The 26,047-nt window shown below is 37.0% G+C and overlaps 1 long non-coding RNA gene across 2 annotated transcripts in view; it reads left to right on the top strand.

The window, feature by feature from the left end:
* The window catches only part of LOC131483800 (uncharacterized), a 334,156-nt gene that overhangs the window by 108,227 nt on the left and 199,882 nt on the right, over positions 1–26,047 (top strand). The window lies entirely within an intron of this gene.

The following is a 26,047-nucleotide window of genomic DNA, read 5'->3' as shown; positions in this document are numbered from 1 at the left end:
TAAGTTTACTTCTCTCCCCTCCCTGATCACCCCTTCCTCATCCCTGCACACACAAACACACACACACACACACACACACACACACTCACACATGTTTGTATTCTTCCACCTTTTCTGTGGCTTGACTTGGTATGTGTGTGTGCAGTAATACTGTGCTTACAAGGTGTGACTGGGCAAGTACTCAACCTCTCTGCTTTCATTTCCTCAACTTTAAAGTGGTGCAAGTAACACCTACACCTGGGATTGTGGGGAAATTAAATAATACAATGTATACAAAGTGTCTTGTATTCTGACTAGTACATAGTAGGTGTACCATAAATTATAATTATTGCTATCATGTGATTCAGATAGAATAGGCTATGAGTACCAGGGTGAGAGCATAGGTCAGAGAGATGTAGGGCGATGCAAACTTATCCAATTAATGTGGGCAAAAACTATAGCTGAAGTAGAGGGTACTTTCATACATCAAAAAAGTGTGTGCTGCTAAATCCATTTATCTATATATCAATTTAAAGACCAAATCAAGGTTAGAGATTGGGCTGTATGGCCAATAGAGGCTGTATGCCTCTATAGAGGCAGCAGGCAAAAAATAAGCACTAGAGACGGTTTGTAGGAATCCATAATGGCTAAGAGGAAGCAGAGAGAATCATAGTTCAGGTATGGCAAGGTTGGGTTAAACTGTGTGCAGAGCCCTGAAGGATGACAGGCTGGCAAACTTGCAAACTGTCACAGCCAGGTGTGAGGAGATACCGACTGTGATTTTAATTTGCATTTTCCTGATGATTAGTGATGTTGAGCACCTTGTCGTGTACCTGTTAGCCGTTTGTATGTCTTCTTTGGAAAAATGTCAGTTCCCTTGCCCACTTTTTAATAGGATTGTTTGTTTTTGTTTTTGCTATTGGGTTGTATGAATTCCTTATGTATTTTGGATATTAGCCCTTTATCAGATGTATGATTTGTAATTATTTTCTCCCATTCCATAGGCTCCTTTTTCATTTCATTGATTGTTTCTTCTGCTGTGAGAGGCTTTTAGTTTGATGTAGTCCTATGTGTTGATTTTTGCTGTTTTTGCTTGTGCTTTTGGTATCATATCAAAAAATCCTTGCCAAGACCAATGTTAAGGAACATTTTCCCTATGGTTTCTTCTAGGAGTTTTATGGTTTTAGATTTTATCCTTAAGTCCTGAATCCATTTTGAATTAATTTTGTGAGTTGTGTGAGAAAGAGGTCCAACTTCATTTTATGCGTGTATTTATCCATTTTCCCCAACATGATTTATTGCAGGGACCATTATTTCACCATTGAGTATTCTTGGCTCCCTTGTCAAATACTTAGCTTTTGACGTGCAGGTGGTTATTTCTGGACTCCCCATTCTTTTCCATTGGTCTCTGTGTTTCTGTTTTTATGCCAGTACTATACTGTTTTGATTACAGTGGTTTTGAAATTAGGAAGTGTGATGTTTCCTGCTTTGTTCTTCTTTCTTAGAATTGTAGGGAGATGTTAATCAAAGGGTACAAACTTGCATTTAGAAGATGAATAAATTCTGGATTGTGATTATAGTTAATAATACTATATGCATACTTCAAAGTTTCTAAGAGACTAGATTCTAAATGTTCTCACCACAAGAAAGAAATGAAAATGATATCATATGATATGCTGGAAGTGTTAGCTAATGTTATGGTGGTAATTATATATATTGCAATATATAAATGTTTGAAATTGACATGTTGTGCTCCTTAAACTAGTCAAGGCTGTATGACAATTATAGCTCAATAAAAAGAAAAATTGTCACAGTCAGAGTAGGAAGGACCATGGGTGCTCAGGCATTGACCACCTGTCCTCTTCCTTTGTGGTGGCACCCATTTAGTAAAGGTGGAGATGGTTGACTGTTATGTATGGCGACCAACCAGTTTTTCTGGACCACAAAGCTAGCCAGAGAATTAGAATTTGATCCCAGAACTTTCAAACACCAGCTGTTTTGCAGAGCAAGCTTTTCACCACATCCCACATTCCTATAGTGCACACTTGCTGAGGAATCTTCAGGAAAGAGGAGATACTTGAACTAACTTTTGAACAGCATTCTCAGCAAAGAGCTTTAATTAGGAAAGCACAGCATGTTTAGAGAAGTTAGAGCAGAAGGTGTCTGAGTGTAGGCACAAAGTGGGCATGATAATGGAAAAGGAGCTTTGAAAAGAGTGCAACTTAAAACTAATAAATAGAAGTGTTGCCCTGTAGTCCTGGAGTTACTGAGGAGATCATTAGAATATGTTAAGCAGAATGGCATGATGAGATTTGTGTTTGAATGAGTAGTGAATGAATTGGAAGGGAATTAAGCTGGACACTAGTAGATCAATTAGGAAACATTTCAATAAATGGTAAGAAATGGTAACAAATCCAATCTAGGAAATGTTTGTGATGGAGAACAGGGTATGGCTCTGACAGATATTAAGGACATCCAATGTAGGGCAAATGAGTGAGAGGGAAGAGTCATTAATAAATGAGTTAATAAACACAGGAAAAGAAGTAGCTTCTGCTACCAAAGGTTCTCCATTTGGCTTGAAACCCTGCTGCAGGAGAGTTTTGGCAGATAATGTGCACCTTGCTAGAACTTAGCCTGCTACATAGATTTCTAGAAGTAATCCAGTTCTTGGATATGAAGGAGAGGAATATCATCAGATCTTATTGAATAGGGGTGTATTTGCCTTTGTAATCCTCTTGCACTTGAATTATACAGTCTCTGAGTCACTGCTAGATATAGAGAGAGTTGAACTCTAAAGCTATATTTGGTTCAAATTCATTGTTTTACAATGGATCATTTTTTCCCCTGATATTGCAGATGACAGCTTCATTTAAAAATACTATGGCTAATCAAATACACAGACCATTCCAGCGTATTGTGGCATGCCTATAGGTACCTGCTCAGTTTACATGTTCTATACATACTCTTTAAGAAAACAGCTCCATCTGCCATGATACACCCAGGAAAACTAATTATTTTTGAAGGTGTTGAAATGAATATATATTTAGCTTTATCTTAGTATGTGTTTATGACTAAATGCTATTGAGCATTAAGAGATAAAACCCTTTATGACCTTTTTAAAAAATATAATACAGCATGATATCAAACTTAATACCCTAATTGCAAGCTAACAAGAGATGCTTTTACAATTACTTTAATGTTTGCAAGGTTATGACTCACAAAGAAATTACTTTCACGGTTGGGTTGTGTTTATACAAGACAAGGTGTGAATTTTAAAAATGGATCAACAAGATGGGACAGATTTAGGTGTGGACATATTTATGTAACATGTTTAAATACGGGAGTAGAGAAGCAGAAAAACAAATACCTCTTTTGGCATGTTCAATACTTAAAGAAGAATTTGTGCACTATTAATAAACATTTATGAAGATCGAATGAAAAATGGTATCAGGAAGGATATTGGGAAAAAAATTCTTTAGTTAGGGTAAATTGAAAGCTAGTGACACCTTCAATCCTTAAGATAATATGTAATAATGCCACCTGCAAATCCTTCACTGTCAACAAATGGAATGCAAACTCATTCTAAATGGCAGGCCACTCAACAGTGGCTAATGAAATTAAACCAATAATGGCAGTATGAGTGTGTAAAAAAAGGAAATAGACCATCCAAGAAATTAAAATGGAAGATTATTATTCTTTCACATCTAGAAATACACCTCATTCACAGGTGATATTCTAGCTCACCCTGGTAATTGTCATCCAGACGTTTTATTCTATGCTGATTTCCTCTTTTGCAAATGTAGCCCTGCTGTTGTTATGCACTTTACCCACATCTGAGTCCTGTATCCTTCAGATTGATTGTAAGAACTGCCTAATGCAGTTCTTACATACAATACGTTCTCTGATGGGTTGCCAAGGTCTTAAATAACTCTTCTCAGAACACTTAACAGGGGTCAAAAACTTGAGTCTTCTCTGTGGTTCTGAAACCATACCAAGTGTCTTTTAACGAACTCTGCCCATGGGTAAGGCCAGTCTGCTCAAATGCAATCTCTGAGCAAGTTCAGAATTGTGCAGTGAGTAGAATGCTATGCCTTACCATTTATATTAAGCTAAATTGGTCTTATTAAGAGATTAACTGTAGGACAAAAGATAACTCCTAGAAGCTTAAGAATTCTATTTAAAAATGTATCTCAAAGGAGGAGACTAGAAAACAAATGATCATCCACTAATAAGTAATTTAGGGGGGGGGTTATATAACAAAGGAACCCAGATATAATATATAAATATGTATCCTAGTAAACATTTCTAACTCTGTGTGTGTATGCATTTCCTATGCCATATATATTATTATTATGCCTATGTTTAATTCTAATATTCTACATGGACAAAATCAACTAGATGCCTACATCACATTCCACTTTCTTGACACTTTCTGTCACTAATAATTAGGGAATGATATCAAATTGTTTGTCACAGGTTCAAATCTTGATCCAGAATTTCTGTGATTCCAACTCTATTGGTAAGTAATTGTCAGCATCTTTTAGGGAGATTTTATAATAAAGAGAACAATTTCTTCTTTGTCAGAAATACTTAGCAAAGGATTGTGATACAAATTCTTTTGCCCTGGGCTTATTGGCATCCTTTGAACTCCCTGTCATTCTTGTGGGATTCCCAGAGACAATCATTCTTCCTTCCTCCTTTGGCTTAGAGCTACTTCTCTCAGCATTTCTAGAGCACCTAATATCAGTGCTCTCAGGTACAGAATCACAAGCTTCTTTCAAGGACTATTCCACAGAAAAGTTTCTAGGAATCCTTGGAGATAGTCTACAGAGTATACATTTTCCTGGTGACTGCAGAATATTATCCAAGTGATCTCAAATGATCTTCACAGGGGCTGCATTGCAAAGCTCTGCAAAACAGAAGTGTCCAAACCCTGTACCCATACTTCATAAGAATCCTGATAGATTTTTCATATGTCCCTGCCAAAAATCTGTGAGACATTATGAACATCACCTTCTTTCTCTCCTATTTCCACATATTCAGTTCTATGAATTCCACCTACACAGCGTTCTCTTGAATCTCTTCATCCCAAACATCTTCACCGTAGCTGATTCACTTCTCATGTGAATACTGTAAAAACCTCCTCTTTGATTTTCCCACATGTACCACTGATGCCCTCTGATTAGTCTTCATACAATACTCAAGATATCTTTACACTTACCATATTCTTTTTATAGTTAAAACCCTTAACTGATTTGACTGTTTCTTAGCTCTAAAATCCTTAATGTGGTCTATAGAGCCCTATCTGATCTAAGACCTGCCTGCCTTAATAACTTCATTTCTCACAATGCTCTCTCTTGAGCTATGATCTCTGGTCTTCTTCCAATATTGTTTTCTTGTCTGCCTCAGGACCTTCGCACATGCTCTTCCCTCTTTGGGAAATACTTTTCTGCAACTCTCTATTCACTTCTTTATACAGTTATTCCTACTAATCCTTCACATTTTAACTTAAATGTCACTTCTTCAGAGAATCCTTCACTGACCCCAGTTCACACCTTCAAAATAGGTAAGATCAATTATTTACTCTCAGCACAATATTCATCACTAACCAATCATCACTGACATTAATAGTTCAATACTTATATTCTCGTTTAGACTTTAAGCTTCAAATGAGCATGGACTATATCTTGATCCTGTTTACAGTGTCTATACTACCATTTTCTCTATGCTTAGCTTGGAGTATTGCATCTGCTAGGTGTTCAATTAATGTTTATCTATCCCTTACTAGGTGTCTCTGGAAGTGCCTGCATAGACTTTAGTTCAATAAAGTAATCTTGAACAATTACTCTATTAAACCGACTATACTATAAAGACTTTGGGGTATATGAACAATTCCAATTTTTCCCTTATTTTTTGGTATGGGTAAAATTGTTCATATAAATAGCTTGTTTCTGGAAAATTATGTCTTTTTCTTTTAATCTCATATGATAGCTGCATAATAGATATAGTTGGTTACTTAACAAATGCTTAAGAGGGCTTTCCACTGCCCTAATTCTTTGACTTCTTCAGTATCTCTGGGGATGTATTTGTTATTTTTTAATTTTAGAGAGAGAGCAAGGAGGGACAGAGAGAGAAGGAGAGAGAGAATCTTAAGCAGGCTCAGCATTTTCAGCATGGAGCCAGACATGGGGCTGGATCTCATGACCTTGAGATCATGACCTGAGCAGACATCAAGAGTTCTGAGTCACCCAGGCCCTCCATCTCTGGGGATTTAGAGCTATTTCATTTGATTGTTTTCTTGGTTTAATATTAATATCTGAAGTTAAAAATTAGTTATAGGTCCAAAACTATGTTTTTTGTCTTATCTGTGGCTGAAGTTTAACCTATTTACTAATGGTGATGTTTCTATAATCTCTTTTTGGGTTTGGAATATGTATATGATTTTTTAAGCCATGTCACATAGTCTGAAAGGGAGTCTATAGGATGAAAGAAAAGCCAGAAGAATCACATCTGCTCTTGCAGATGGTAGTAAGTCATACTTACTACCTGCATGTTGATTATACTGATACCAAGACACGTTTGGACCTGCACACAAGACTGGATTTTTATAAACAGTTACTGCTAATTGGATTATTCCCATATTTCTTTTTGAACTATATAAGGGAAACTCAGAAATATGTCTTATTTCTCTTTTCTTCATATCATCTTTCAAAGTTTCAAATGAACAAAGGCTTAATAATGAGAATAATTTATTTATATATTAACACATGAGTACTAATTCAAAATGAAATAAAGATGAGTACATCTTGAAATTTTTTATTCTGGATTTCATTTTATTTTCAGCCTCTCAACATATGGATGTTGAAATCTGTGCTTGGGTATAGACTTAATGCTTCTTTTTGAAAAAAAATGTGATCTTTGGGCTAAGTCTGACAATGATTTATTTCTCTGGCTTAAACCTAAGAAGTCTTCTCCAGTTACTCATTTTATTTTTTAATGTAATTACTCCACTCATATATTCAGTATGTTCTCATTGCAAAATATGTAAGCAAGGCAGGTAAAGCAAAAGTCGTTTTTGATAGCCCTATCTACCTTCTGCCATTTTCTTTCCCAACACTGACCATGATTAGATGTTTGATATATACTTTTGTTAAACTTCAAAATGTATTTCATACACATATGTGCATACGAAACAAAAGAAATTGACAATTTTAAAACACATGAACAGTATCATATGTATTAACATGTAATGTTCTCCTGATAGGATAGTGTCTCCTGAAGGTCGTTAAATGTCTTCACATCCTATAAAATACCGCTTGGTTTTCAACAGCCTGATCATTCAATTGTTGATGGACATTTACATCTCTTTACATTTTATGTTAGTCCAAACTCATTACACAGAAAACCTTGTTCATGCCTTTTGCTTTTCATGAATATATCAGAATATTACAAGGTAAAAGGAAACCTGTGTTTTTAAGTTTTATTAATACAGACAAATACCATTCATATAGTCTCTGACAGTTTACATTTTCAATCAGAGTTCATAAGAATATCTCTTTACACGTATTCATTGATATTCGTATTTTAAAAATATTATTCCCAATGTAATGAGTGAAAAATGATATGTATTTTATTTTCATTTTCTTTATTCTTAGTTAATATTCTTTGATAGGTTTATTGGCATTTTTATTTCCATGCACATTTTTTTTTTTCTGTTGGGTTTGGTTAATTCCTTTCAAAAAATTGAATTAGAGGAATTATTGAGGTATTTTGGATATTATTTATATTTAAAATATTTTTCTTTCATTGTTTACTTCTAAAAATTTTTCTTATTTTTTATTCAGAAGTTTTTATAATGTGGTAAACTTAACAATTTCTTCCTTGTGTCTCTATGTTTTGTGTTGTAATTAGGTTTTTTTCTCTTTCCAAAGTTACAGTAATGTCAACTTATACAATCTTTTCCTACTTTAATTTTGTTTTTTTTAAGTTTTATTTTATTTCTTTATTGTGTGTGTGTGTGTGTGTGTGAGAGAGAGAGAGAGAGAGAGAAAGAGAGAGAGAGAGAAAGCACAGGCAGAGAAAAGGGAGAGCCTGACAAGGGGCTTGAACTCATGAATGGTGAGATCATGACCTGAGCCGAAATCAAGAGTCAATGCTTAACCAACTGAGCCACTCAGGTTCCCTAATTTTGATTTTCATATTTGTTTGCTATAACTTATCTATATCTTCATGAATAATATGAGGTATGACCCTAGTCTAATATTTTTTTTAACTGGATACATCTTCCAATTTTTTCAACAGACTGTGGAATAGTGAATGTGAAGGACTTAGTATGACATCATCAGTTATTTTATTATAGTTTAAGCATGATTTTAAATATTATCAACTTATACTATATGTAAACTTAAAGCTTTCCAGACCTTGTCAAGTTAATTTAGGTATCTTTCAATAGTATGTGTTTGAATGATCTAAAATATTTATTTTATTACCGATAGTAGTTTACTTTGAAATTTAATAAAAAGAAAGAAAATTTTTATCTTAACGATTTTTAATAGTCTAAGATCTACCCTGTGAACAACAATCGGGTTGGCACTGTAGGTGATGGAACAGTTTACCAGCTCCTGAGGCTTTAAAAAGCCTGACAGCTGAAGAATAGGCATGTTACAGGTGATCTCCAGGGAGAAAGTAATATGGAGGAAGGTCACTAATGATTTAAGGAGAGTTGATGATGATAGTTCATAAAAGGGATAGGAGCTGGATATATGATACAATGGAAAATTTGTATGCTAGTGCAGTACAGATGTATTTGTCATGATTAACCACAATTGCTGATGGGAAAGTTTCTATGTTACTTCTCTGCCTTATTGAATCTTTCTCCCTTCAGTTAAAAAAGCAATTGCTATTAGTCTGCATTTCAAGAGATATTGTAGTAGCAGGGGTGAGAAATAAGCAGAAACAGAAGATAGTGATTTGAGATGGAAGTTGTATGCACAAAAAGAATGGAAGATAGGAGTTGAGATATAGTCCTTTTACTGTGTGAAGGGGTAGTAGGGAAGGGTTATTTGTTTGTCTTGTTTTATACTTAAGACTCTGAAAGATGAAGTGATTTACTTTCAGGTCATACTATTAGTGGTAAAACTGGATCTATGGACTTCCCTTTTCATTTCCCTTTCCACACTGCCAGCTAGGTCATGTGCCCAATCAAATAGGCATCTATTCCATGTTGCTCAGAGCAGATGTCAGGAGCTATTTCTGCACATTTCAGTTAATGCTACTACCAATAAATAAATTGCTTAGGCCCGAAATGTGAGAGTCAACCTTGATTTCTGTTTTTAAGATTATCCTTATCTAATTCTTTAGTGGATCCAGTCAACTATAAATACACTATACATTCAAAACGTATTGAAGTCCCTTCCCTTATACCATTTACTCTGTCAAAGCCACCATCACCTCCCATTTAGACTACTATAAGAGGCTTTTCAGTCTTTTTGCTTCTTTTATTGCTTCTTCTATTTTATTTCCCACCTAGCAACCAGGGCTAGATGTATCGTATCTCTATTTCTATATCTTTATAATAAATTATATTTAACATGACTTAACATCAGATCACTTTCTTGCTTCAAATTCTCCAATGGCTTTCCATGTCACTTAGTGTACAGTCATTGTATCTCTCCCTGGACTATTAAGGACCTTCATAATCTGGTCCTTGCTTGCTTCTCTAACTCATTTCCACTTGTATACTATGGTCCATGCACAGTGGGTTATTCTATTTTTTAATATGTCCTGCATGTGCCTTCCTTAAAGTATATTCATGGGCCACTTCTCTCCCTGGAATAGTTAACACCAGACCTTTTCAAGGCTGGTATCTTTTTATCATTCGGATCTCAGGTTGAATATTATTTCTTCAGAGGGGACAGTTATTCTAATCATTTAGTTTCTGCAAAGTACTCTTTAGCTAATTATCTCACATGAATATTCACAGAACTTTCTACTACTCAGGATTACATATTTAAAAAACCCACAAAACCCATGATGATTATCTGCTTTCTCTACTAGAATATAAACTTCAGGAAAGCAGGGTCTTTGTCTGGCCTATTTATTAATTTATTTCCAGTGCCTAGAATAGCACCTGGCACATAGTAACTAATTCTTGAACAATGAAGAGTGGAAAGCTATGTATAGTTGTGCATCATGAATAAGTTACTTAACTTCTTTAAGTTTTCTCCTTTGACAATTGTAATAATGATAATAATACAAGGTGCTTCATCAAATTATTGTGAGAATATTAACTGGATTAATGCAAGCAAGGTGACTGGCCTTGTGTCTGGCATATAGTATATGTTCAATTAACATTATCATTCTCTGATTTGAATAATCAGATGTCACTCATTTGTGTCATCCTCCCCCTGACAACAATTTGCTATCTATCCATGGAAAAAAGTATCTTTGTAAGAGCTGTGGGATCTAGCACTAGATGCCACATGACCTAGAAGGAGTCTTGCTCACCCATGTGTCAAGGGGTAGGCATACAGAACTCAGCCCCAAGCCCTAGCTGTGGACCTGCAGTGATCTGTGAATTATTTTCAGCCCCTCTTGCTTTTCTGTGGTCTGGAAACCCCTGGAAAACACTGTTTTAGACAATTTCCCAGAGACCAGAGAGACTTTGTGGAAGTCTAGGTCCCCAGTGGAGAAGTTCCAACACACCATTAGAATAAAAAATATGAAGTTTGGATCCATTAGAGCAGGTAAAAGAAACTCGCATCAACCACTCTCACGGCAGCACAGCTTACAGCCAAGAGAAATCTGCTTAGTTGTAATAAAATAAAACCAGAAATGAAAAATGAGATATTATAATTGATACTAGAGAAATACAAAGCATCATAAGAGAATACTATGAACAATTATACACCAACAAATGGGATAACCTATAAGGAGTGGATAAATACTAGGACATAAAACTTACTGAAACTGAATTATGAAGAAATAGAAAACCTGAACAGTTTACAATTATTAGTAAGGAGATTGACTTAGTAATAAAAAATACCCGAATAAAGAAAAACTCAAGACCAGATGGCTTCCCTGGTGACTTCTACCAAGCATTTAAAGAAGAATTAATGCTAATATTTCTCAAAATCTTTCAAAACTGAAGAGGAGGGAAAACTTCCAAATGCATTTTACGAGTCCAGAATTATTCCAACACCAAAGTCAGATAAAGACACTACAAGAAAACTACAGACCAATTTCTCTGATGAGCATGCAAAGAGGAATTCTCAATAAAACATTAGCAAATGGAATTTAACAATACATTAAAAGGATCATAAACCATTATCAAGTGGGATTTATTTCTGGGATGCAAGGATGGTTCAATATATACAAATCAATAAATGTGATACATCACATTAATGTAATAAAAGGTAAAAATCATGTGATAATTTCAATAGATGCAGAAAAAGCTTTTGAAAAAATACAACCTCCTTTCATGGCAAAAACTCTTATCAAATTGGGTATAGAAGGAATGTACCTCAATATAATAAAAGCCATATATGACAAGCCCACAGCTAACATCATACTCTATAGTGAAAGTAGGAAGTCTTTTCTTTCCTTTTTTTAAAAAATTTTTTAACATTTATTTATTTTTGAGAGACAGAGAGAGACAGAGCGTGAGTGGGTGAGGGGCAGAGAGAGAGGGAGACACAGAATCCAAAGCAGGCTCCAGGCTCTGAGCTGTCAGCACAGAGCCTGATGTGGGGCTTGAACTCATGAACCATGAGATTATGACCTGAGCTGAACTTGGACACTTAACGGACTGAGCCACCCAGGCACCCCAAGAAGTCTTTTCTTTTAAGATCAGAAAAAGACAAGGGTGCCCACTCACCATACTATTCAACATGGAAATAGCCAGAGAAATCAGACAAGAATGAGAAATAAAAGGCATCCAAAATTGAAAGAAAGAAGTAAAATTGAATTTGTTTGCAGATGATATGATTTTATATGCAGAAAATCCTAAAGACCTCACCAAAAAAATATTAGATAAAATATTAGAAAAGTTTCAGGATACAAAATCAACATGCAGAATCAGTTGCTTTTCTATACACTAACAGCAAAATCTCTGAAAAAGAAATAAAGGGGGGTGCCTGGGTAGCTCAGTCAGTTAGGCAGCCAACTCTTGATTTTTGGCTCAGGTCATGATCTCCTGGTTCATGAGTTCCAGCCCTGTGTCAGGCTCTGTGCTGACAGTGAGGAATCTGCTTGAGATTCTCTTTCTCCCTCTCTCTCTGACCCTCCCCCACTCACTCACTCTCTTTTTCTCAGTCTCTCTCAAAATAAATAAATATACATAACATTTTTAAAAAAGAAATAAAACAATCCCATTCATAATAGCATCAAAAACAATAAAATACCTAGGAATAGTGATGCAGCCACTATAGTAAACAGTATGGATATTTTTCAAAAAATTAAAAATATAATTAGCATATGATCTAGCAATCCTCCTTCTGGGTATATAGCCAAAGAAAATGAAATCAGAATCTTAAGGAGATATCTGCCCTCACATATTCACTGCAGTATTATTCACAATAGCCAAGATATGAAAGCAACCTAAGTTCATCTCCAGATAAATGGATAAAGAATATATCATACACACACACACACACACACACACACAGACACGCACACACCATAGAATTTTACTCAACCATGAAAATAAGGAGGGGCACCTGGGTGGCTCAGTTGGTTAAGTGTCTGACTTAGGCTCAGGTCATGATCCCGCAATTCATGAGTTTGAGCCCTGCATCAGGCTCTGTGCTGACAGCTCGGAGCCTGAAGCCTGCCTCAGATCTGTGTCTCCCTCTCTCTCTGCCCCTTCCTCACTCACACTCTGTCTCTCTCTCAAAAATAAATAAATATGAAAAAAAAGAAAAGAAAAGAAGGAAATCCTGTCATTTGTGACAACATGGATGGACCTTGAGGGTATCACGCTAAGTGAAATATGTCAGACAGAGAAAGACAAATGCCATATGGAATCACTTATGTGTGAAATCTAAGAGCTGAACTCATAAAATAAAATGGTGGTTGCCAGAAACTGGAGGGTAGGGGAAAAGGAAGATATTGCTCAAAAAGTAGAAACTTTCAGTTATGTGATGAGTAAATTCTGAGGATTTAGTATACACTATAATGGTTACTGTTAACCATACTGTATTACATATACTTGAAAGTTGCTAAAATAGTAGATTTTAAAAGTTCTCACTACAATAAAGAAATGGTAATTATATGATGGAGGTATTAGCTAACATTACTGTGGTAATAATTTCGTAAATGCATAATACCTGTATAATGTATAATGTCGAGTCAACACATTGTACACCGCAAACTTAGACAATGTTATGTGTCAATTATATACATATAAAGCTAAACATAAAATGACAATTAAAAGGGGAAGAAGTTAAGAAATAGAGCTAGTTTAAAAATTTGGCGTCAATTCATAAGTGACATTTCTGAGGTCTCTCATTTTTTAATTTCTAGCCCAATGTTTCTAACTGAGGAGGAAAAAGATTTATTTGCTTGTTTATGAAGCATGAGAGAGTAGGAAGGCAAAGATAAACTACTTTGAAAACCCATCTTTCAAGATGGCGGAACAGCATGGAAGGTTTTTGTGTCTCTCGCGTCCATGAAACACAGCCACACCAACACTAAACCATCCTGCACACCTAGAAAACTGATCTGAGGATTAACACAACAATCTGCACAACCTGAACCACAGAATTCAGCAGGTACATAGTGCGGAGAGGTGAACTTGGGGAGAGAAGCTGCCAAGGGCAGGGAGGTGCTTTTGCAGGTGGAGAGAGGATGGAGACGGTGAGGAGAATACAGGAAAAGCACCCCTCCCCAAAAGCAGCTGGAGAGAAAGTGGAAAACTGGAAACAGCTGCAGGGACTGAGCTAAAAAGGGAGAAAGGAGAAAGGAGAGGGTTTATATTCCATTAAGACTGTAAACAAGGGGAGCACAGAGTCTGAAACTCTGCAGTTCGATACCTGGCAGTGCTCTTGAGGGGAAGGGCAAATCCCTAGGAGCAGAGTGGAGTCCGGGAGGTTCTCAGGCCACATGGGAAAAAGCGGTTCCACTGCTGGGAGGACATGTGGTAGAGGCTGTGAGGCCACCTGGGCCCAGCAGACCCCAGAAGGTGGCCACATTCGCTGGTGCTGGAACAAGGTCGTTGGGGGTGAAGCCTGGTGCCAGATGTGTGTTGTGACTTTCCACAATCCTTGAGGCTCTGCTGCTACACTGTCTCGGGAACTTTTTCTGGGGTGGGCTGGCACCTGGCAGCAGTCTCTGGGCATTGGTAACAGCATGATCCTGCAAACGTTCCTGGGTGCTGCCGGTAACTGGCCATTGCTCAGTGAGACCCTCCATTGCTTGGTGAGAACCTCTGCAGAGGGGTGGCACTGGTCAAAGCCACAGTCCCTCAGAAGTGGGGGGCTGGGGCATCCACATCTTAGACAAAACTTGGAGGGGGAGGTGCTGCCTGGGGCTTGGTCACGGACAGTGTGGAAGCAGGGAGTGGATGGAAGCCAAGGACAAAGGATGGGTGCGCGATTGCTGATCAGGGAGAACAGAGTTCTGATACTAGAGCCTGAAGAGGTGGGTGACACCATTTTCACTGCTCCTGCGCAAGTGCATACACACCTACAAAGGCCACAACAATCCACCCAGTAAGCTAAGCAGCGCCATCTAGTGGAGAATGAAGTTGTTACACTAAGCTCCACCCAACGAGGCCAACCTTGCTCTTCAGGAACACAAGTCTCTCCGCCTGCTTAGTTTATGGACTATAAAGCACTTCATAGTTTGACTTCTAAGGGAAAACGAAGTGATTTCAGTCGTATTTCAGTCTGTTCGCTGGTCTATTCAATTTTCTTTCTTTTTTCTTTTTTCTCTTTTTTGTGTCTTTTCTTTTTCTTGAATACAGAAAGAGAAGAAACTCATTTTTAGTTTCAATTTTTATTAAAAATATTTTTCTTTAATTTTTTTCTACTATATTTTTTACTTTTGTGTAAATTTTTTCAAATTCTATTTTACTTCCATCATTTAAGTTTAGTCGACTTCAGTGTATTCATTTTTTCAAATTTTCAAACGATTTCCTTTTTTTCCTTTCTTTTTTTTACCCCTTTATTCTCTAATTTATCAAGCCACTTTCAACACTGGGACCAAAACACACCTAGGATCTAGCATCATTTATTCGATTTTGTGTGTGTGTCTTTTTAATTTTTTAATTTTAATTTTTTTTAATTTTAATTTTTTCTACCTCATTATTCCTTTTCTCCCTTCAAAATGATGAAATGAAGAGATTCACCCCAAAAGAAAGAACACGAAGAAACGACAGTGAGGGACTTAACCAACACAGATACAAGCAAGGTGTCTGAACCAGAATTTAGAATCATGATAATAAGAATATTAGCTGGAGTCAAAAATAGACTTGAATCCCTTTCTGTGGAGATACAAAAAAGTAAAAACTAGTCAGGATGAAATTAAAATGCTATAACTGAGCTGCAATCTCAAATGGATGCATGGTGGCAAGGATGGATGAGGCAGAACAGAGAATCAGCGATATAGAGGACAAACTTACAGAGAATAATGAAGCAGAAAAAAGAGGGAGATTAAGGCAAAAGAGCACGATTTAAGAATTAGAGAAATCAGTGACTCATTAACAAGGAACAACATCAGAATCATAGGGGTCCCAGAAGAGGAAGAGAGAGAAATAGGGATGGAAGGGTTATGTGAGCAAATCATAGTGGAAAACTTTCCTAACCTGGGGAAAGACACAGACATCAACATCCAGGAAACACAGAGGACTCCCATTAGATTCAACAAAAACCGACCATCAACAAGGCATATCATAGTCAAATTCATGAAATACTCAGGCAAGGAGAGAATCATGAAGGGAAAAAAAGTCCTTGACCTACAAGGGAAGACAGATCAGGTTTGTAGCAGACCTATCCACAGAAACTTGGCAGGCCAGAAAGAAGTGGCAGGATATAGTCAATGTGCTGAATCAGGAAAAAGTGCAGCCAAGAATTCTTTATCCAGCAAGGCTGTCATTCAAAATAGAAGGAGAGATAAAAAGTTTCCCAGACAAACAAAACTTAAAGGAGTTCGTGACCACTAAACCAGCCCTGCAAGAAATTTTAAGGGGTACTCTCTGAGGGGAGAAAATAAATAAATAAATACCAAAAGCAACAAAGATTAGAAAGGACCAGAGAACACCACCAGAAACTCCAAGTCTACAAGCAACATAACAGAAATAAATTCCTATCTTTCAGTACTCACTCTAAACATCAACAGACTCAATGCTCCAGTCAAAAACATAGGGTAACAGAATGGATAAGAAAACAAGATCCATCTATATGCTGTTTATAAGAGACCCACTTTAGACCTAAAGACACTTTCAGACTGAAAGTAAGGGGATGGAGAACCATCTATCATGCTAATGGTCAACAAAAGAAAGAGTAGCCATACTTATATAAGACAATCTAGACTTTAAAATAAAGATTATATCAAGAGATGAAGAAGGGCATTATATCATAGTTAAGGGGTCTATCCACCAAGAAGACCTAACAATTGTAAACATTTATGTGCCAAATGTGAAAGCACCCAAATATATAAATCAATTAATCACAAACATAAAGAAACTCATTGATAGTAATACCATAATATTAGGAGACTTCAACACCCCACTCACAGCAATGGACAGATCATCTAATCAAAAAATCAACAAGGAAACAATGGCTTTGAATGACACACTGGACCAGATGGACTTAACAGATATATTCAGAACATTTTATCCTAAAGCAGCAGAATGTACATTCTTCTCCAGTGCACATGGAACCTTCTCCAGAATAGACCACATACTGGGACACAAATCAGCCCTTGGCAAGTACAAAAAGATCGAGATCATACCATGCATATTTTCAGACCACAATGCTCTGAATCTTGAAATCAACCACAAGAAAAAATTTGTAAAGGTAACAAATACTTGGAGACTAAAGAACATCCTACTAAAGAATGAATGGGCTAACCAAGAAGTTAAAGAGGAAATTAAAAAGCATGTAAGCCAATGAAAATGAAAATACCACAACCCAAAACCTCTGGGACGCAGCAAATGCAGTCATAAGAGGAATCGAGGCCTTCCTAAAGAAGGAAGAAAGATCTCACTTACACAACCTAATCTTATGCCTTAAAGAGCTGGAAAAAGAACAGTAAATAAAACCCAAAACCAGCACAAGACAGGAAATAATAATGATTAGAGCAGAAATTAATGCTATTGAAACCAAAAGAACAGTAGAACATATCAACGAACCAGAAGCGGGTTATTCGAAAGAATTAACAAAATTGATAACCCCCTAGCCAGTTTGATCAAGAAGAAAAAGGAAAGAACCCAAATAAATGAAATCAAGAATGAAAGAGGAGAGATCACAACCAATACAGCAGAAATAAAAACAATAATAAAGAATATTATGAGCAATTATATGCCAATAAAATGGGCAATCTGGAAGAAATGGACAAATTCCTAGAAACATATACACTAGCAAAACTGAAACAGGAAGAAATAGAAAATTTGAGCAGACCCATAACAAGTAAGGAAATCGAATTAGTAATCAAAAATTCTCCCAAAAAATAAGAGTCCAGGGCCAGATGGCTTTCCAGGGGAATTCTACCAAACATTTAAAGAAGAGTTAACACCTATTTTCTTAAAGCTGTTCCAAAAAATAGAAATGGAAGGAAAACTTCCAAACTCTTCCTATGAAGCCAATGTTACCTTGACTCCAAAACCAGACAGACAACCAGACAGACACCCCACTAAAAAGGAGAACCATAGACCAATTTCCCTGATGAACATGGATGCAAAAATCCTCAACAAGATATTAGCCAACCTGATCCAACAATACATTAAAAAAATTATTCACCACGACCAGTGGGATTTATACCTGGGATGCAGGGCTGTTTCAATATCTACAAAACAATTAACACAATTCATCACATCAATAAAAGGATAAGAACCATATGGTCCTCTCAATAGATGCAGGGAAAGCATTTGACAAAATACAGCAACATTTCTTGATAAAAACCCTCAAGAAAGTAAGGATAGAAGGATCATACCTTGAGATCATAAAAGCCATGTATGAAGGACCCAATGGTAATGTCATCCTCAATGGGGAAAAACTGAGAGCTTTCCCCCTAAGGTCAGGAACAAGACAGGGATGTCCACTCTCACCACTGTCATTCAACCTAGTATTGGAAGTCTTAGCCTCTGCAATCAGACAACACAAAGAAATAAAAGGTATCCAAATTGGCCAGGAGGAGGTCAAACTTTCACTCTTTGCAAGTGACATGATACTCTATATGGAAAACCAAAAAAATTCCACCAAAAAAACTTCTAGAACTGATTCATGAATTCAGCAAAGTTGCAGGATAGAATATCAGTGCCCAGAAATCAGTTGCATTCCTATTCACCAACAATGAAGCAACAAAAAGAGAAATCAAGCAATCAATCCCATTTACAATTGCACCAAAAACCATAAAATACCTAGGAATAAATCTATCCAAAGAGGTGAAAAATCTATACACTGGAAACCATAGAAAGATTATGAAAGAAATTGAAGAAGACACAAAAAAATGGAAAAAGATTCCATGTGCCCAGATAGGAAGGACAAATATTGTTAAAATGTCAATACTACCCAAAGCAATCTACATATTCAATGCAATCCCTATCAAAATAACACCAGCATTCTTCACAGCGCTAGAATAAATAATCCTAAAATTTGTATGGAACTAGAAAAGACCCCAAATAGCCAAAGCAATCTTGAAAAACAAAACCAAAGCAGGAGACATCACAATCCAGGACTTCAAGCTATACTACAAATCTGTAATCATCAAGACAGTATGGTGCTGGCTCAAGAACAGACACTCAGATCAATGGAACAGAATAGAGAACCCAGAAATGGACCCACAAATGTATGGCCAACTCATCTTTGACAAAGCAGGAAAGAATATCCAATGGAATAAAGACAGTCTCTTCAGCATGTGGTTCTGGGAAAACTGGACAGTGACATGCAGAAGAATGAACCTGGACCACTGTCTTTTGTGTACACCATACACAAAAATAAACTCAAAATGGATGAAAGATCTCAATGTAAGACAGGAAGCCATCAAAATCCTCGAGGAGAAAGCAGGCAAAAACCTCTTTGATCTTGCCTGCAGCAACTTCTTACTCAACACGTCTCTGGAGGCAAGGGAAACAAAAGCAAAAATGAACTACTGGGACCTCATCAAAATAAAAATCTTCTGCACAGTGAAGGAAACAATCAGCAAAACTAAAAGGCAACCAACAGAATGGGAGAAGATATTTGCAAACAACATATCAGAGAAAGGCTTAGTATCAAAAATCTATAAAGAAATTATCACACTCAACACCCCAAAAACAAATAATCCAGTGAATAAATGGGCAGAAGACATGAATAGGCACTTCTCTAAAGAAGACATCCAGATGGCAAACTGACACATGAAAATATGCTCAACATCACTCATCATTAGGGAAATACAAATCAAAACGACAATGAGATACCACCTCACACCAGTCAGAATGGCTAACTTTAATAGCTTAAGCAACCGCAGATGTTGGCGAGGATGTGGAGAAAGAGAGAGGATCTCTTTTACATTGTTGGTGGGAATGCAAGCTGGTGTAGCCAATCTGGAAAACAGTATGGAGGTTCCTCAAAAAACTAGAAATAGAACTACCCTACCACCCAGTGATTGCACTACTAGGTATTTATCCAGGGGATACAGATGTGTTGTTTTGAAGGGACACATACACCCCAATGTTTAATAGCAGCACTGTCAACAATAGCCAAAGTATGGAAACAACCCAAATGTCCATCAATGGATGAATGGATAAAGAAGATGTGGTATATGGTGTATATATATACATATATACATATTTACATACACACACAATGGGGTATTACTTGGCAATCAAAAAGAATGAAATCTCGCTATTTGCAGCTACATGGATGGAACTGGAGGATATTATGCTAAGTGAAATTAGTCAGAGAAAGACAAATATTATATGACTTCACTCATATAAGGACTTTAAGAGACAAACTGGATGAACATAAGGGAAGGGAAACAAAAATAATACAAAAACAGGGACAAACATAAGAGACTCATAAATATGAAGAACAAACAGAGAGTTACTGGAGGGTGTGTGTGTGTGTGGGGGGGGGTGGGCTAAATGGGTAAGGAGCACTAAGCAATCTACTCCTGAAATCATTGCTGCACTATATGCTAACTAATTTGGATGTAAATTAAAATAAAATAAAATAAAGTAAAATAAAATAAAATAAAATAAAATAAAATAAAATAAAATAAAAAGTTCATGAAGTACAAAGGAAGAAAGATAAAAATGATGGTTGACAGATGTTAGGGGAAGTCATCAAAAAGACACGACCGCTAGTTGACCCTTGAGCTGGATCCTGGCAATTGCAGGGTCCTCACCTCCTCCTCTATCCTTGGAATGTGGGTTCCACTTGCCTTCCCTGCTCCAAAAATTTGTCCCAAGGACATAGCCTTGAGATAGTGATGTGGTGCTGAGACCATCTAGATGGTATATGTGATTGAACCCAGTTAAGACCTCTATATAAACTTTTAAGATTCGGCAAGTAGGCATGGGGATCTACTTGACTTGCTGCTGCCCAAGACAAACCTTATATATAAGTTCCCTTTGTGTATTAAAACTTACATCTACCAACAACAAAAACAAAAAAGAAAACTCATCTTTCCTTACCCTTGGATGGGTCTGCTTCCTCTCTTTCAGTTTTTTTTGAAGCATTTCAGGTATGAACATAGAAGGAGAATCAGGAAACAGAATACACTAAAATTCTGTTTTATTTACCACATGGTTAAATGTGTACTGTTAGTGGAATTCATGAACTCTATACAATTTAGTCTACCCTCCCTGTGCAAATAGCCATATTATAAGCAGAAAACCTGAGATGGAGACAAGATAGTCAGTTTGTTAGTTCAGAACTAGTGTTTGTCTATTTCTAGTATACAGGACTTAAGTTTATCTAAAATTGTAGACAAGCCTTTCCTACCAACCAAATAATGCTCTGTTCTTTACAAACAATCGCAGTTTGGAGTCCTGTTTAATTTTCTCATGAAGACAAACAGGAAGGGGAAGAAGTGAAATTCTTAAGACTGTGATATAAACAATTGCCCAATGAAAAGATGTAGACTGTTATAGCCAGGTCCTCTCTGGCCCTCTCACTCTTTCATGCTCTTCTTTTCCTGGAATTAAACCAGAAGGAAATTAATCTGGTTAGCAGGAATTTCTCTCGTTTAAAGATTATTTACAAGAAGGAAGAAAAACTATACAAAATGTTTCCTTGGGTAACAGCATAAACTGAAAATATCCAAGTCTCAGTCAGCACTTGGAGCATGTGTGACAACTCTTGTTGGAAGGTCCGCCATGGCTCAAGTCTTTAAGTTGGGAAGATAGAAGGACCGGATTGACTGGGAATGTCTAACTTTACAATTCACAGTAAGAAATCAACTGTATAATGAATTCTGGCACTTCCAGATTCAAGAAAACACCAGCAATATGCACTAGATTCTCCCCTTCTGCCTATTTTTCTCTTAACTAAAAAGTCAGTGAAATCTTTAGTTTGACATATCATCAGGAGATCTGGTTTTATCTAATTTTAGATTTCTCCTCTCACTTTGTCTGAGTTCTGTTGCTTCCTTCTCTGTTTCTTGGTCTTTCTGTGGAACATTTTCTTTACTTTCCTAAGAACTTTGCAGTAGGTTTTTAGATAGAGCATGGAATGCAGGGGATCTGATCCCAGGTCAGGTGCTTCCTTTGTGGATTTTCATTTAAGTCATTTAACCTCCCAGTCTCTTGCTTTTTTCTCTCTCTAAATGGGACTTAAAAGTGACAACTTCATGGGGTTGACATGCAGATGAAAAGAGTTAATAAATTAAATGTGTTTAGAAAGGTTTCTAGCACATCAGAACTGCTATGCACATTTTAGATACTATCTTTATTTCCAGTGGAAGATCTAGTTCAGTTTCAGCTGCATTTGTTCAGATTTGTTCACTTTTATTAACCAGTATTTTCAAAGATATTCGTGAAGAGGTTGTTCTCAGCATCATATTCTGTCAACTGCCTTTACAGCTCAGGAAACAGTTTCTGTACTGGACATCATGGCCATGATTAACCCAACAACCATTGCCCCCTACCTTGTAAATAGAATCCAGTTTCCTTTTAGCGAATTCTCTCTCTACCACCTTTAGGTACAACTTGGCAGAAGGTGATTTCTTCCCCTCAAGTCTAATTGGGAATTCTCAGAATTCTGAGAATTCCAAGTAGTGGGCAGTGGGCAGTGGGCAGAGTGACAAATGGAAATGGTTGGACCTGTACATTCCACCTGGATGAATTCCTCAAGTAGCTCCTTCTAACTTAGACTGTAAACACTACCTGATTGCTACCTGAATTTTCCTCTTAGTCCTGAGCGCTCCTTCTGTATTCATCCTATATTCATTTACTCAAACTTGGCGAGAGTAAACTTCTGCTACTCAAAACTTCATGTATCCTACCGGATATAGGTTCTTTCCCTGTGTGTTAGCCCTGCAGCTCTGCTTTCTACTCACACATTCTGTGCGTACCCCAGTGTTTTGCTCTGTTGTATTCTTTATGCTCTGCCCAGCTGCCTCTGTGTCTTTCCCACTGCAGCAGTTGCAAGCATATTTCATTCTAGTACATTTGGCAGAAAGAATTGTTTCTTGATTAGTATCTGAGCTGAAAACGGTTTCTCAGTTGAGCAAAATTATCAAAGCTGTACTAGACTTGTATATAATGGCCTGCTATTTCCTCAGCTCTTTCTATGGGAATCTGCTGAGGTCCTTGCTTGATAATGAGTGGGTGTGTTACGGTCATGTGCCATGTGATCACACCATCTGGCTGATACTTATTGGCTCAGGGATGCGCATCTACCCCAAGGCAGCAAGTCTATGTTTCAGCAAGGCAAAAACTTATGACTTGCATAGCCTGGCTCAAAAAAATGTAAAGAGAGCCAATCAGATCCATCATTTAGGAATTTAGAATTGGGAAACAGACCTGCCTAAGGCAGTTAACCTTAAGGACATCATCACAATGATGTATGAAGAGATGCTTATTGTGTAGAGGGGGCTGAAGTCCTCATTTGGAGAAATGTGCAGGCTGATGTAGGAAGGGACCCTTGCAAGAGGGGCAAACGAATGAAGTAATCTAGCAGAAAAAGCAGAAATGCATGAAAAATATGATCCCAAGGGAATCTTTGGTTTCTGACGGCTTTCCTTGTCTAGTTCCTGTGAGACCTGGCTAGACAGCAGTACCATTCTCAAATTTCTGGGTTCTTTATATAGCCTTAAAATATTATATCCTACTCTTTTTTTCCCTATGATTTTGTGAAGCCAAATCTTTCCTGCTTAAAGCCGGTACTATGACACTTTCTATTTAACACCGATAATTGTACTCTTTGGCAGCAGGATGTCAAGATTGTTTCCTTTAAGCAGCATGGGAATTTTCATATAATTTTTGTTGTTTTTGGTTAAATTGTTGGCTTTGCATACGCTACGCCTTCTTTCTGGATTTCCTCTTCATCTTATTGTCTAGGTAGTAGTAATCTGTTCGAAGACCCAACTCACCATTAGGCACTGGTACCTGTAGTCGGCGTATCTCACCAATTCTCTGTGACCATTTAAGAGCACCATGGTTCAACCAGATGTTTAAAGCTCTTCAATTTTTGCCTTTAGAGAAAAAGATTAATTTGTATTTTCAAGGAGACAGTTGCTTCATTCAGATGTCATGTAATCATCCCCACCCCCTCTGCTTTTGTAAATGCCCAATTCCCTTTGAAAAATACTGCAGAAAATCTTTTAGGAGTTTCTTGGAATCATGCTGTTACAATAGTACAATGAATTTTACAAACTCTAGCTACTGAGGTAGTATTGCGTGGTGGTCAACACCACAGGGTCTAGAGCTGTATTTGGTTTGATCTCAGCCTTTACAATTTTGCTAGTTGTTGCTTTGGTTAAGTGCCTTAATTTCTCTAATCTATATGTTTAAAATAGTGATAATGAGGGGCCTCTGGGTAGCTCAGTCGGTGGAGTGTCTGACTTTGGTTCAGGTCATGATCTTGTGGTTCATGGATTCAAGCCCTGCGTCAGGCTCTGTGCTGACAGTTCAGAGCCTGGAGCCTGCTTCAGATTCTGTGTCTCCCTCTCTCTCTGCCCCTCCCCTGCTCATGCTCTCTTTCTTTCTTTGTCTCTCTGTCTCTTTCAAAAATAAATAAAAAAACATCAAAAGATATTAAAATGGCGATAATGATAGTAACTGTGTGTAACAGCTAGAGGATGGGATAACCTGGTAAAACAACAAAATCTCTAACAACTGTGGATGAAAAAAATACGGGAATCTATTTCTGACTTACGTAATAGTCCAAAGGGAGGGGAGCATTTAGAGTGGGAAAGTGACACTGTAATCCTCACACTTAGCTGCAATATGTGGGTCCAAGGTGGCTACTAAGATTTCACCATCTCCATCTAACAAAAAGGAGAAAAGGCTGAGAAGATCCTATGACAATTGCATTATAGGAAATACCTGGGTATTTGCACAAACATTATATCCTTACCCTTTGCTGAAGGTCACCCCTAGCCTGAAGGCATGTGGTGAAGTGTTCTATGGGTGAGCAACCATGCGCTTGGCTTCAAGGCTGGGGAAGATTAAAAGAATGGCTAATAACAATATTTAGTTTTCTGCCACAGTCCTCATAAAGTTGCAGTGAGGTTTAAATTAGTTAATATAACTGAATTATTTGCAAATGAGTTAATACTCAGGAAAAAGAGTAACAAATCATATACGGATTCCTAGTTACATGTCAATTCATTCCCAAAAGCATTTACATTGCTTCTTTGGGAAGAAAATAAAAGTTTTCTCTAAAGAAACTACAGTATACACAATACACACAACATAGCACATGATCTAATTTAGTCTTGATAGTACTGACATTTCAGAATAGTGGGTTGCTATCCTGTGCATTCTAGTATGTTTAGCAGCTATATCCAATAGATGCCCATAGCTCCATTTACCCTTCGTTTCCACAACCCAAAACATCTCAAGACCTTGTTAAATGTTTCCTCCAGTGGGAATGGGGAGGGAGAGTGGGCAAACCTGTCTTCATTTGAGAATCATTGTTCTAATCTTATCAACTCTCTCATTATTATTATCAATGCATTTGTTGATTTCGATTAGCCTTTTGAAAAAAAAAAAGAGTGTCTTTACCATTCAGGTCAATGAGTTGGAGATAACATTCATTACTATTAACTAATGAGAACAGTTTAAAAATTTGCATGTCAAGACATCTTCTCTTGGGTTTTCTGAGCTTTCTGCTTGTTCATTGAATTAAAAAGAATCATGATTCTTTGTTTTCACCTGGTGTGAACTTTTTTTTTTGGTCCTTCCTAAATCTCTAAATGCATCTTGAAACTTGTAAAGAGCTTTCTCTACAGTATATACCACAAAATGGCCACCAGCAGGTGAATTTGTGTTCTTTAGAGATCCGGATGGAACAGTGGGTAAATGGCTCGAGTTCCCCACAGGGACATTTGGAAAAATATTGTCTGAAAATGCCATTGAAAATCCCTCAAAATGGCAACACACATTTTTCAAATTGCCAATTATGGCTAAAGGGACTGTGATTCCTTAGTGGGTAGGAAATTTTGTGCCGCTTGATTGATCTATAATTGGTTCTTTAAGAGAATTAATGCACCCTTTCCCATGATAATATTTTCAATTATGCCCTGTGGGAACTTGGTTAAGACCGAAAATTCCCAAGCCTTTGTCTGCAAAATTCAGAGGCACTTATTAAAATAATATATTATTTTGAATAGAAATCATTGTATAAAGTTTGAGATAGGAAAGGTCAAAGTTAAAAATAACTAGATTCCATTCCCTTCACCCCCAAAACTATGGTTAATATTT

Source organism: Neofelis nebulosa, chromosome 1 (assembly GCF_028018385.1).
Source record: "Neofelis nebulosa isolate mNeoNeb1 chromosome 1, mNeoNeb1.pri, whole genome shotgun sequence".
Taxonomy (NCBI): domain Eukaryota; kingdom Metazoa; phylum Chordata; class Mammalia; order Carnivora; family Felidae; genus Neofelis; species Neofelis nebulosa.
Note: the sequence above shows the minus strand (reverse complement) of the source record. Positions and strands in the feature narration are given on the sequence as shown.